Source organism: Thermobia domestica, chromosome 9, assembly GCF_964235325.1.
Source record: "Thermobia domestica chromosome 9, izTheDome1.hap1.1, whole genome shotgun sequence".
In the NCBI taxonomy this organism is placed as follows: domain Eukaryota; kingdom Metazoa; phylum Arthropoda; class Insecta; order Zygentoma; family Lepismatidae; genus Thermobia; species Thermobia domestica.
Genome location: NC_137462.1, coordinates 79995619 through 80008505, shown reverse-complemented (window position 1 = coordinate 80008505; position 12887 = coordinate 79995619). Strand labels below are relative to the sequence as shown.

Here is a 12887-nt window from a genome sequence, read left to right as displayed (position 1 = left end):
TCTTATATGATGTATAGTTCGCGATATATTAGCTTGTAACACTTATTTATAAGTACTGGAAATTTTATCGGATACAGGACCATATTTGGGGCCCATCTTGAAAACGGTGCCCCATATAAAAAATTGTTTCCTACAAAAATTGTTCAATTTTTCAAGCTCTTTCGAACGAGGTATCACTCGACCTATGTTCCCATTTAAAAATTTCACGTTCACCCCCCTCCCCCCAACATGGGGGGGGGGCGGGGGAAACCTAATGTTTGACTCATTTCTGAGGCCCCTCTGTATTGTACATTGTCTCTTAATATTTTTCATATTTGATGTATAGTTCGCGAGATATTGGCTTGTAACACTTATTTTGACTCACCCTGTATATATATATAACCGAAAAATCTGTTACTATGCACCACTACTACTAAGTTTGTGTATCAAGTCTCTTCTCTTCTCTTCCTGTGTTAACGATGTGTTTTATACCTTTTATAGGAAACTTTCTAACTAGACAAAGGTTGAAAGAGGATCCATGTAAGTCCAGATGTGCCTACAATATTTGAAGCTAATCTCACTCAACTACATGCTCGTATTATCAACCGAACATTATATTTACTCGACCTTATGTTGACATCACGCTAACTTAATCTCATGATCGCATCGTTTCGACACTACGCTCACATCATCAACTCAGTATCACTTTACTTAATGTAATGCTTACATTGCTTGTACTTTACATAACTCACTATACGATATCACTTTTACATAACTTTACCAGCATCTACTCGACATGACGATCACCCTCGAACTCATTCTCATTTTATGATTTGAAATTCGCTTTTTTCAAACTCGTTAACTTCATGAACTGAGGTCGAGTAAGCGTGAGTTTCCAACTTACGAGCACTGATCTCATGAGTTCGGGCACTTATCCTATAGTCGCCACCCTTAAGCTGCAAATTTTCACTGGATAAAATGGCACTTATGAAGGCTTATCGTGCTCCTCTTTATAACCTAGTCCTGGACGGGTTCATCCTTCTAAACAGTATGCATATTGAATAATAAACCAAAAGTGTATAAATGACGAAGCATAGTGTGAATATTGAGCTGAAGAAATGTAGTAATTATATATCTTATATAGTTGATTTTCTGATTTTGATACAATGAAGCTAAAAGTGGGTAAATTTTGGGAAAAATTACATGTAAGCTGTATTGAGCAGAAACTCGTCCACGACTGATAAAGCCGTGTGTTTCTCAGTAGATATAACTAATTAACATTTCAGTAAAAATTATGAAAAATTGATACCAAATACTTTGAATCCAAAAGTACTTCTTATTTCTCTTTTCGTCATTAGGATAGTGACAATATTTTTTAGAAATTGTCATTTGGACTTTTCTAAGATTTGGTAAACCATTCTTCACTCAATCTCCATGCATCGAGTCTTAAAACCTTCGATTGACAATGGAAAAGTCTCTGGAAAACTATCACCTGGGTAGAAATTTGAACTCAGAAAAAGGGCCATTGCTTGGTGAACTAACAGCATCTGCAAATAGATAAAGTGAAAATTTAAACTATCTATTTGTATTTTGAAGAATCTCTAAAGTCACAGACAAATTTGCATTATTTAAATATTCAGCTTCTTTCTGTTGTTTAATTCAGTTGTAATTACTTTACTGTTGAGTAAGTATACAAATTATCTGTTAAGTAATTAAGTTTACATCTGTGTTAAGTATCGAACTCAATTCTATTAAATGTTTACAATTGAATGATTAGATTGTTACAAAAAGGATATCCACTATACTCCTTTACTGTACCGTACACAACCTGACAATGTTCATTAAAACATATAGCCATTATTCTCTGTATCCTGGAAGTGCATAGGGAGGATTCAAGTGATTTTGGTCTATTTGCGATTGTACAGATTGGTCCTGACTAAGCAACAAACCTGTTCGTAACCTGGTTCAGAAAATTTTGTGTGTACAACGGAACCCTGTTAAATTTTGCTCTGCGGATTTTCTAGACTAAAAAATATTTTTTCTAATTGTGGACTATGGGAAAGCGGGCATTCATGGTACAAACCATCAAATAAATTGGTACAAAATTCCAGGGGTCACTTACATTGAATTAGGGAAAACTCTGCGGAACAAGTAAACATTTTGGACTCACTTAAAACATTCATTGTTTCTGGTGGTCTTCCATTTGCCAGTGTCTCGCTACGGCCCTGACTATAATCATTACTTCTCACGTACAGGAAATATATCAAAACAACAATCGTTACATCACAACGATAAGCACATAGAGAACTGCCACAGGCAATTCTTCGAGACAACAAGGTCATATAATAAAGGTTAACTCTAAAATTTTGTTATACAAGACTATTAGCGTATTACGAAAAAGGAAAAATATGTGCAAAGGTAACACATATACTAATCTCATTAGGACAACAGAAAGAATTACAGAAAATTTACGTATAAAATGCCTGCAAGTATGCGGGTTTAGTAGTAAATCCAGGAATAAACTAAACACATGGAAATTTAGCGTGACGGTAATATTGTAAATTTTGTATACGTTAAAATATCAAGTAACACTTTCAAACAAAGTGGATATTTTAAAAACATCTAGGATCAACATTAATAGATCAAAATCATATCAACGCAAAATTTACTGAAAGCAAGAAAAGCAAGGAATTTGTATTACTATTCAGTCCAAAGTTTAACTGGACTCCAAACTCTTTTAAAGTCTTCGCGAATTCTGTCGAAGAATTTGAAGCTTCAAATACATAAAACGATCATTTTTGCCTGTTCTGCTGTATCATTGCAATATATTGTCGCTTACTTCCAGAAAAGAACGCAGACTGAAAGTATTTGAAAATAAAATTCTAAGGTGAATATTTGAACCGAAGAGAAACGGGAATGAAGTATAGCGTAAGCTTCATAACGAGGAACTGCATGATTTTGGTGCCTCAAGTGGATAGGTTATGTAGCGACAATGCAAGAAAGTAGGAACGTTTCCAAAATTATAACTTTAAACTCAATCGGAAAACTATCATTAGGAAAACCTAGGCACAGATGGGAGAACAATATTAAGATACGTTTTGCAGAAATAGGAATGCAAATTACAAACTAGATCCAGTTGGCTAAGGACAGAAGTCAGTGGAGAGTATTGTGAATGTGGTATTGAACCTTCGGGGTTATAGGTCATAGAGTTACTTAGATCTCATTGAGTTAAATAAAATAAAACGAGTGGATATAAATTTTCATGCGCAGATTTCCAAAAGAATAAAAAAGATGATGTACAGCATGTGATTAATAGATAAAGAACAAAATTATGACTAATTTTTGTTTAACTGTATTATTGTGAGAAGATAAAATTAGATACTAATCCGTAGACAACATCCAACTGAACAAAATGTCATGTTTAAGGATGAATTTTTTCGAAAAAATTCGGGAATAGGTTTCGAGAAAATTGAAGAAAGTAAAATTTGTATGGCGTTAAAACGTATGTTTCTTTGAGGATGATAATTGATGGTTTTAATTTTGCTGAAACAGATTATTTATTTATTTATATATATACTGTGAGAATGAAAACATAAAACTAACTGGCAGGTTATATTTATTGTTTTAAGCTTTATCCCCACAGTGAAGCACCTGTCTGTAACAGCAAGACACAATAAAGCACATGTCCGTAACAGTAACACACAATAAAACACCTGTCCGTAACATCAACACACAATAAAACACATGTCGGTAATAGTAACACACAATAAAGTACATGTTCGTGACAGTAACACACAATAAAGCACACGTCTATAACAGTAACACACAGTAAGGCACATATGTGTAATAGTAACACACAGTAAAGAACATGTCCGTAACAGTAACACACAATAAAGCACATGTCCGTAACAGTAACACACAGTAAAACACCTGTCCGTAACAGCAACACACAATAAAACACATGTTGGTAACATAACACACAATAAAGTACATGTTTGTAGCAGTAACACACAATAAAGCACACGTCTGTAACAGTAACACACTGTAAGGCACATATGTGTAATAGTAACACACAGTAAAGCACATGTTCGTAATAGTAAAGCACACACTCGTACAAACTATTTGTTATAATCTTAACTGCTTAACAAATGCAGTAGAATACTTCTTTTAGCATCGGAAAATAATTATTGTTATTTTTTCTTTTTCGACTACTCGCTGATTAATCTCACTTCTCAACAGAAGTTAATTGTTTGTAATAAGGGCGTACGCAAGAGATGGGTCCTAGAGCTCCGAACACTTTTCCCCAAAAAGAGGTTCCCACTTCTCTGTAAATTTAGTCTAATTTTAGGGATGATTTTACAAATTTTGATATAATTTATTTTCATATCGAATTTGGACTCCCTCCGCTTTCAAAAACTTTTGACTTTTGTAACTAAAAGAACTACCTTACACCAAAGGAGCGATTTGTGTATAACTTTTTTGTGGGGGGAGGATAGCATTCAAGTTCGTGAGAGATATCCTCTAACAACACATCAACGAGAATTTTATTGTGAATACAGGGGCCGAAACACACTTCAAGAGAACCCGACTTCCTTCGCTCTCATTTCCTAAATCGGTACCTATGGCTTCTACTTCAGAAAATTACAGCTGCCAGCAGTAGTTATTTTTTTAAATAGTACGAAATGTAATTATTTCCATTTGCTCAACCGAGATTCATAAGCTTAAAATATGAAAGTAAAACGTAACTATTTTACGTAATCGTCAAACGATAACAAATTTACAATTTTAAATAATTTATTCATAAAAAAATATAAAGTTTCTTCCAACATTGGAAGAACATATATCATTTTGAATTTTAAAAACATCAAAAAAAGTAATATAATGTTAAAAAATTAACCATAATTATTTTCAAGGTATGTTTGATTTTAAAGATATTCTCAAAACTACTTATGTGTTTTACATGTTAACATGTGTATATTCTTTATATTTATATGTTTAACTCTCTCATAATTTAGTACGAGGATATAACATTCTGTAGATTGTAGAATAGTGCACACGTATATTTTGAAAATTATTTTAAAGTTATAACAAAAACTGAAAAGTATTAGAGATAGCTACTGAAGTTTTTGTGTAGCTAGCAACACTGAGACAACTTTTTTTCTTTTTCTATTGAGTACCGTACTCCAAAAAAAGGAGAGAGAGAGAGTAGGCACAGGGTACAGAGGGTGCACTCGACGAATACTTCCGGATCGATACTAGCGCCGCGTCGTGACGTATACGTGACGTCATTGGACGTCATCCAGAATGCTAAAAGGACTAACCTCGGAAGAAAGATCTGGCGTCAGGCCAAAAGTACAAGAGAGAGAAACAAAGAAAGCAAGGCAAGAAAGAAAGAAAGAGAGAGAGAGAGAGAAAGAAAGAGAGAGAGATTAAGATGAGACGCGAGAGAAATATGCGTCTTTCCTTTACTGCAAAGAACGTTACAATTCTTCATTGTCCACTCCAGAAATATGAATACGAAAAACAAATTATATCTTGAGTCGGAAGAGAAACTTGTATAGTTACTAAACTTTCTATGAAAATTAGTTATTGTAGAAGTTAGTTTATTAGTTTTCGTGATACATGTTGTTCGTAATGCACTTTTGAACAAACACATATATTTCTTACTCAAATTCAGACGGTTCCATTTCTGTAAAACTAAATTGAGAAATAAAACACATCAATGTTGACAGAATTTGATAACTATACTAAATAAGTTCCTATCCTGTTGAACTGGTAGGATATGATATAAAATTAATATATTTAACGCTCTTCGTTCAATCTATTCCTACTTTTTTAAGTAGTTTGGTCTATCATAACTAGAATCCGGATGTTAGGCAAAATGCCTATTTTTTAATATTAAAAATATGATCAAAAATAACGTTTTAAAGTTTATATGGGGGCTATAGTTTTAAACCCTTACCGCATGCCGTACCATATATGTCACATACCCTTTTTTCACTTTAGCTTTTTTGTGATTTATCAAAGGCATCAAATGACCGTTTTGTCTGCTGTATGAGATATTGACGTGTATGAATAAGAGATTTTGGTGTCATCTGGCATGTTCTTTGTGAGTTGTAAGTGTGTCATATATGGCACTTACTTATTTCTCGTCGGAATTAAGTGAAAAATCTCAAATTCAAGATTGAATTCATTTTTCAACTTCACATATGAGGATTTCCAATACTGATTTTTTTCGCTAAAAGAAAAAATCATGTAGAAAGGGGTTAATTTAAGCCAATTTTCTTTTGCTTATTTTGCCTATTTAACCCATACGTGCCTAAATAATTCCTTTAGTGCCTATATTGCCTATTCTATGCATTTTTTTCAAAATAAGACTTTCTTGCTGAAAAATATATAATTTAGTATTTCAAGGAAGGATTTTGCCTTTTCCGAGAAATATAAATGTTCTTTGTAGTGATAAAATTTCGTAAAACTTTGGATTGCTGTGTACTGACAAAGTGCTCCAAAACTTTGGACTGCTGTGTGCATTGATTAGTGATGTGAGGTGGAAAATTTTCCGCGGAAAATTTTACATTTCAGAAAATTTTACCCTATATTTTTCCGGAAAATTTTCCGTTCTAAACAAATACCAGCGATCAAGTAACTATTGCTCATTAACCATAAAATTGATTGACTTCATGCACAGAAATGTCAAAAAGTGGAAGATCGTTTAAAGAATTTGAAAATTTTCATGGCTCAGAAAATTTGCGGTACTATGTAGGAACAAGTGAAACAATTTTTCAAGAATCGAAAACTTTTCTGCCGTGCATGGAAAAATTGAAAAACTTTTTATAAGTAGGAAAATTTTTATCATTTTGAAGCAAAAAGGTATAAAAACAACTTTTTATGAATCGGAAAATTTTATTTTTCTGTAGAGACAAGTGAAAGGAACTTTCATGGATCGTAAAATTTTCATTATGATGTAGAAACAAGTGGAAAAACTTTTCATAATCTGGACAATTTTGAATATTATATATCGTAATGTTAGGTGGAAAATTTTCCACTACATTTTACTGCACATTGAGCTATAAAATTGAATTCCTGTAGAGGAAAGTTAGACAGCAACAAATTATAATTTTCCAATTAACTTTGGGGAACCGGAAAATTTTCTAACATTTCGAGTTATCAAGTGAAAACTTACATAATGTTTCTCTTCTCTCTCTCCTTCTCTCTCCGTGTGTGTGTATGTGTGTGTAAAGTACAAGGAACAATTCGAGTTCATAGAGTGCAAATATCCCATCACATTGTTTAAAATGTAACAAGAAAGCGAAAAGAAACCTTTGTGAATTTATCAGTTATTTCAAAAACAGAAAATTCCATAGTTTCTTCACATATACGCCTGCCTATGTCATGAAATAACTACATAAAAGTTCCAGTTCCTTATGAAGATTATTTGTAACAGAAAATAAGAAGAAATGTTTTGATTTTATTGTGTTTAAAGCTATGAGAAAATGTCGTCTTACGCGTATTAAATTAACGAAATATGATTTTGAAAGATCAAAGGTGAATTTTGAGGGAAGAATTATTAAAGTTTTTGAAACATTTTTGTAGAAATGAAGAATCGTAAGATGTTCACCTCATGAAACTTCTTTCAGACAATATTTATTACAAATAAATTTTACGGCTAAACAACGATGTAGGAATAAGTGGAGTATATTTTTTATGAATCGGAAAATTTTCTGGAAAATTTTTCGGAAAATTTACATCACTGGTACTGATAACTGTATAAAATTTGGACGGTTATGTGTGGTGATGAAACTGTATAGAATGTATTTACCAAATATACATGAAATACATGTCAAGCTTCGTTTTCGTATATACAATAAAAGAAGATATTAACAAACAGGTATGTTTCTATATTATTTGAACATAATCTATGACTTGAATTTGTTTTTTAATTGTATTATCTTCATTATTTCAAGTTACATTTTAGTGCCAATTTTAGTGCCTACTTTTTAAATTTTAAGTGCCTATTTGCCTGCCTCTTTTACAAGGTTTTTAATGCCTATTCCCTAACCACCCGGTCTCTAATCATAACCAAAGCTTTCATACCTGGAATCGAAACCTGGTATGGAAACTTAAGTGTCCAGCTTAAGTATAAGCTCCTCGTTCTTCAGAAGAAAGTAATAAACATAATAAAAAATGAATATTTCCTTGCGCATACAGAACCGCTATTTCACAAATTGAACATATTAACATTAGATAAACTTTATTTTTATAGGATAAATTGCCTAATGTACAGAATCCTCAAGAAAGATGCAAATATATTTTCACCACAATTTTTCGAAATAAAGTACTCAGTTAGTACACATGCGAAGATAAACAAAGAACTTGAAAAAACAAATCTACAGTTAAATTATGGTATCAAAATATCAGGTATCAATGTTCGGAGCGCCCTATCACTGACAAGGAGACTTACGGAAGTGTCACTCACCGATTTGAATGAAACTTTGCACACTTGTAGAACATCAAAAAATAATCGACACGTATTTTTTGTTTCGGCAATGGTGAAGATTTAAGGGTGGAAACCGCCCTTTGAACGTTAGGGGTGGTCTCTAAGAATAAACCGAAAATAACCATTTAATTTAGAAGGAAACATACTGCCAGAGGGGGTAGGACAGCTGATTCAGAATATGAGGTCAAAGTTACAAAATTCAAAATAGCGGATCCAATATAGTGATTACAATTACAAAATGTCTTCTGGTTTGAAATTCTCTGCACTTAGTCAAGAACAATTATAGTTGGCAGAGATTACTGCGAGGAGGTTGCAGACCAATTTGAAACTCTTTTCTGTACTAATTTTAATGGCATGCTTGATTAAAGTGAGTCTCTGCACCTCTCACTATAGCGTTTACAGAGACACAAACAGCAGAAAATGTAGTACAGTCAATAAATCTATGACTCACAGCTACAGCCTTTAATTTCTGAAAATGGTGTTCACCGTTGTTAATTATTTTGCAGGAAAATAATGGAACATTTGGTCCTATAGTCCAAAACAACTTCTTTTAATCTTTAAATGTCCTTGTGAAAGCATCAAATTCGGGAAAATTAACATCAGGTCTTGAGAGAGATCATGGTTTCAAGAGGTTTCTCTCCCAGCGCCTAATACAAAGTTCATTTTGTTATTAGATTCGTGGAGTGGTCAACTTTCCAACACAATCAACTTTTCAACCTATTTTAACAATCAACAAAAGAGTACCTCAAAATACAAACCATTCGGCACTAACAACTGGTATGATTCAGCCTCTTGATGTGTTCGTCTTTAGGCCGTGGAAAAACTTCTTGAGACATTTTACTGATATTATCCTCTACAACTATAACATAAATTTACATTTCCGTAATAATATAATTTAGATCCAAATCACTGATTCATAATCAGTCTCCTTCTCTCAGATTTGCAAATCTTATTAGATATGCGTGATACAAAAACAGTTATTTGGAAGAACATTGTGCTGCATTTTGCTAATTGTCACAGTTATTGCTGTAATAAGGTGAGCTTGGTGTAAACAATGTTTATGCATCACACACTTTAATATATATATATATATATATATATATATATATATATATATATATATATATATATATATATATATATATATATCATTACTGTGAAGCGTTTTCTCAATAAATTCATAATTATAACAATCGAGGATATGTAGTTCTGACATAGTGGGAGGCGAAGGGACTCACTATACATAAGCACCCCGAATAGGGAGAAGTGCAGAGACTCACTTTAATCAAACATTTCGTTAAAATAAAGGGGTTTCAAATCACTAGAAAGGGTAATTTGAAACCTTCTTGTAGTAATTCCTGCCAACTATAATTGCTCTTGGCTAAGTGCAGAGAATTTCAAACCAGAAGACATTTTGTAATTGTAATCACTATATTGGATCCGCCATTTTGAATTTTGTAATTTTGACGTCATATTCTGAATCAGTTGTCCTAGAAACCTCCCTGGCAGTACGTTTTCTTCTAAATTAAATGGTTGTTTTCGGTCTATTCTTAGAGATCATTCCGAACGTTCAAAAGGCGGTTTCCACCCTTAAATCTTCACCATTACCGAAACAACAACAACAAAACAAACAAACAAAAAAAAAACGTGTCGATTATTTTTTGATGATGTTCTACAAGTGTGCAAAGTTTCATTCAAATCGGTGAATGATACTTCCGTAAGTCTCCTTCTGAGTACAGTACCGGAAAATTATTTTTTTTTTAGCAAATTTAAGAAAAAACAACTGAAAGAGTATTTGAAAATTGATAGATTACCATGTTAGTGTATTATTATATTATTATTATTATTATTATTATTATTATTATTATTATTATTATTATTATTATTATTATTATTATTATTATTATTATTATTAACTTTTTAAATATTTATAACCTCATGCAATTTTGTTTTATCTACATATATTAAGCATTTATCCACCATCCCATAATATGTAAAATATCTCTGAAAGGTAGAACCACAAACAGCAGAAGCTCAGCCTCTCCCTGAATCTTTTATAAAGATTGTTAAGTAACTGTTTTGTCAACATTTATATATGAATAAATTCTAAAATTCCAAAAATTCTAACTCTTTTATTTATTTACTCTGTTTGTGTGCTCGTCCGGGAGACACAAAATCTCAAAATAATAAATATACTCAAAATAAACTCTCTATCACTTGATGTATTGGCTAGGAAGTAAGAGTGTCAAAAGTTAGAAGAATTTGAGTTCGTTGATGGAGGAGATCTATCCAATTTATCCCAAGATATGGACGATCAAAAATTGATTTTCCATGTATTTCTATAGGAGTAATTATGGATATTATCCTGGCTTGATAGACTACCAGCAATACTGATGAAATTTGAGAGTTAGTATAATGCTCAGGATACAATATACTAACGTGTCCGTGTCATGTAAAGGTAAAATGAAACTAAATGACTTTCAAACTTGACGTTGCGTTCTCTTATAAGCCAGAAATTTCGCTGCGCACTCTATGACGTCATACTGGGCATACTTTATACGAAAGGTCTTGAAATATTAGTTCATGAAGTAGCATTTGCAAACACCACCTGACTTCTCTTCTAAATGTTTGTAGTTATTAGTTATCTATGAGTTATTCACTGCAATTGAAAGAAGTGAGAATGAAGTTAGCGAAGATTCTTAAGTGAGTTTAAAGAAATATTATTAACCTATAGATGGCAGCACGCTTTCTCTATCTTTTCAAGATATTTGGTATGGAGAGGCAATATTCAAAATACTTCTAATCATTAATTAGAGAATAATCCATGAAATATTTTGATATTTTGTTTCTTTCTTTTGTTGTGAGAGTTTTATTATCAGAAGTATGTTCTTGATGAGTAAAATTAAGTACTTTCAACAATGAATAAAAATTAATTAAAAGCTGTATGGGTTATTCCGTGATTAATGGTTGAACTTGTTTTTTGGACAAAGTTTAAACAATAATCTCTTGAATTTGATTGAAATATTTTGAATATTGTCAAAAATACGTTGGAAAAGAATTTGATAATGAGCTGCCACCTATCGGAGATAGCTTTTACACTCACCTTAAGAGTCCTAATCACAGCGAAATTAAAATACCGCTAATTTTACAGTAATTATGTGATATCTTCAAATAGATAAAATATAATAGAAATGTGAAACATGAGCGCGCTAGGTAATATTATTTTGCATCAGGTACCATTATCACGAGTCACATAGTAGCATTCCGTTTGCAGCCATTTAGAAACGCGAAAATAAACACCGATTTTCTAAATGGCTGGAAATCGAAAGCAGATAAGTGAGTCGGGATAACGGTATCTCATGCAACATAATTGTCTAGCGCGCTCATGTTCCACATTTCTATTACCTTTTATCTATTTGAAGATATAATATAAATACTGTAGAATTGGGAGTATGGATAACTTAAGTTTGACGTTGCTAACAGGAATTGACAACTAAAATTTAAGGCAAAAATATTCCAGGTTAATGTAATCGAAGAAACATAAACTTCATATGTATGAGGAATGTTCACAAAGTTTTTTGTGTGTGTTTGCGCCTTATGCAGCACCGAGGTTATAACGAATGGGATCTACTGTTAACGTTTACTCTAAATTGTTACCAAGATTTGAACCCGGTGTAGTTGGCGGGTGCACAGACCGTTATTCAAAACCAACCTTCACAGTATAGGCTGTTGCACCACAACACTGCCTCCCGTCCAAAAGATGTGGATTAAGGATGGTCTAAAGCCACAAAAAGTTTGTTTCTGTGATAAGAGATGGCGTTGCTATCGCCCTATCTTTTCAATGTTAATTAATATTCACAAAAATGTCTAATAACTTTTACAAATACTGAACTATGTTCTTCACTGTCAGTCTGTTTGAAGATAATGACTATACGCAGCAATTGTTCCGTGCAGATTTTCGAATTGTTGACTTGTTCATTGTTGAGTTCAACTAATTGTTGCAGAGGAATTCAATGCCTCTTCCCTTACCATTTGTTCTAGGACTCTGGACTTTTGGTATTTAGTACAGCATGATGTAGTCTATAGGTTCCAAGGTGACAATTTTTCGACATTTTGTTCTTTCCATTGTTGCAAGCTTTTAATTGTTGCAGAGAAATCCTATATTTCTCCCGTTACCATTTGTTCTAGGACACTGAAATTCTGGCATTTAGTATAGCGTGATGTAATGTATGAATCACAAGTTAACATTTTTTAAAAATTTTGTTCTTTCCATTGTTGTAAGCTTCTAATTGTTGGAGAGTAATCCAATGCTTCTCGAGTTACTGCTTGTTCTATGACTTTGAAATTCTGGCATTTAGCAAAGAATGTAGTAATATATGAACATAAAGGCGAAAATTTTATTATGTATTTT

The 12887-nt window shown here is 32.6% G+C and overlaps 1 long non-coding RNA gene across 1 annotated transcript in view; it reads right to left on the bottom strand.

Moving 5' to 3' along the window:
- Nucleotides 1–12887, bottom strand: part of LOC145694032 (uncharacterized) — a 75859-nt gene that overhangs the window by 16258 nt on the left and 46714 nt on the right. Inside the window, exon 2 of the long non-coding RNA XR_014132894.1 lies at nt 1289–1526. This is a non-coding gene — a long non-coding RNA (uncharacterized LOC145694032). The remainder of the gene's footprint in view (nt 1–1288; nt 1527–12887) is intronic.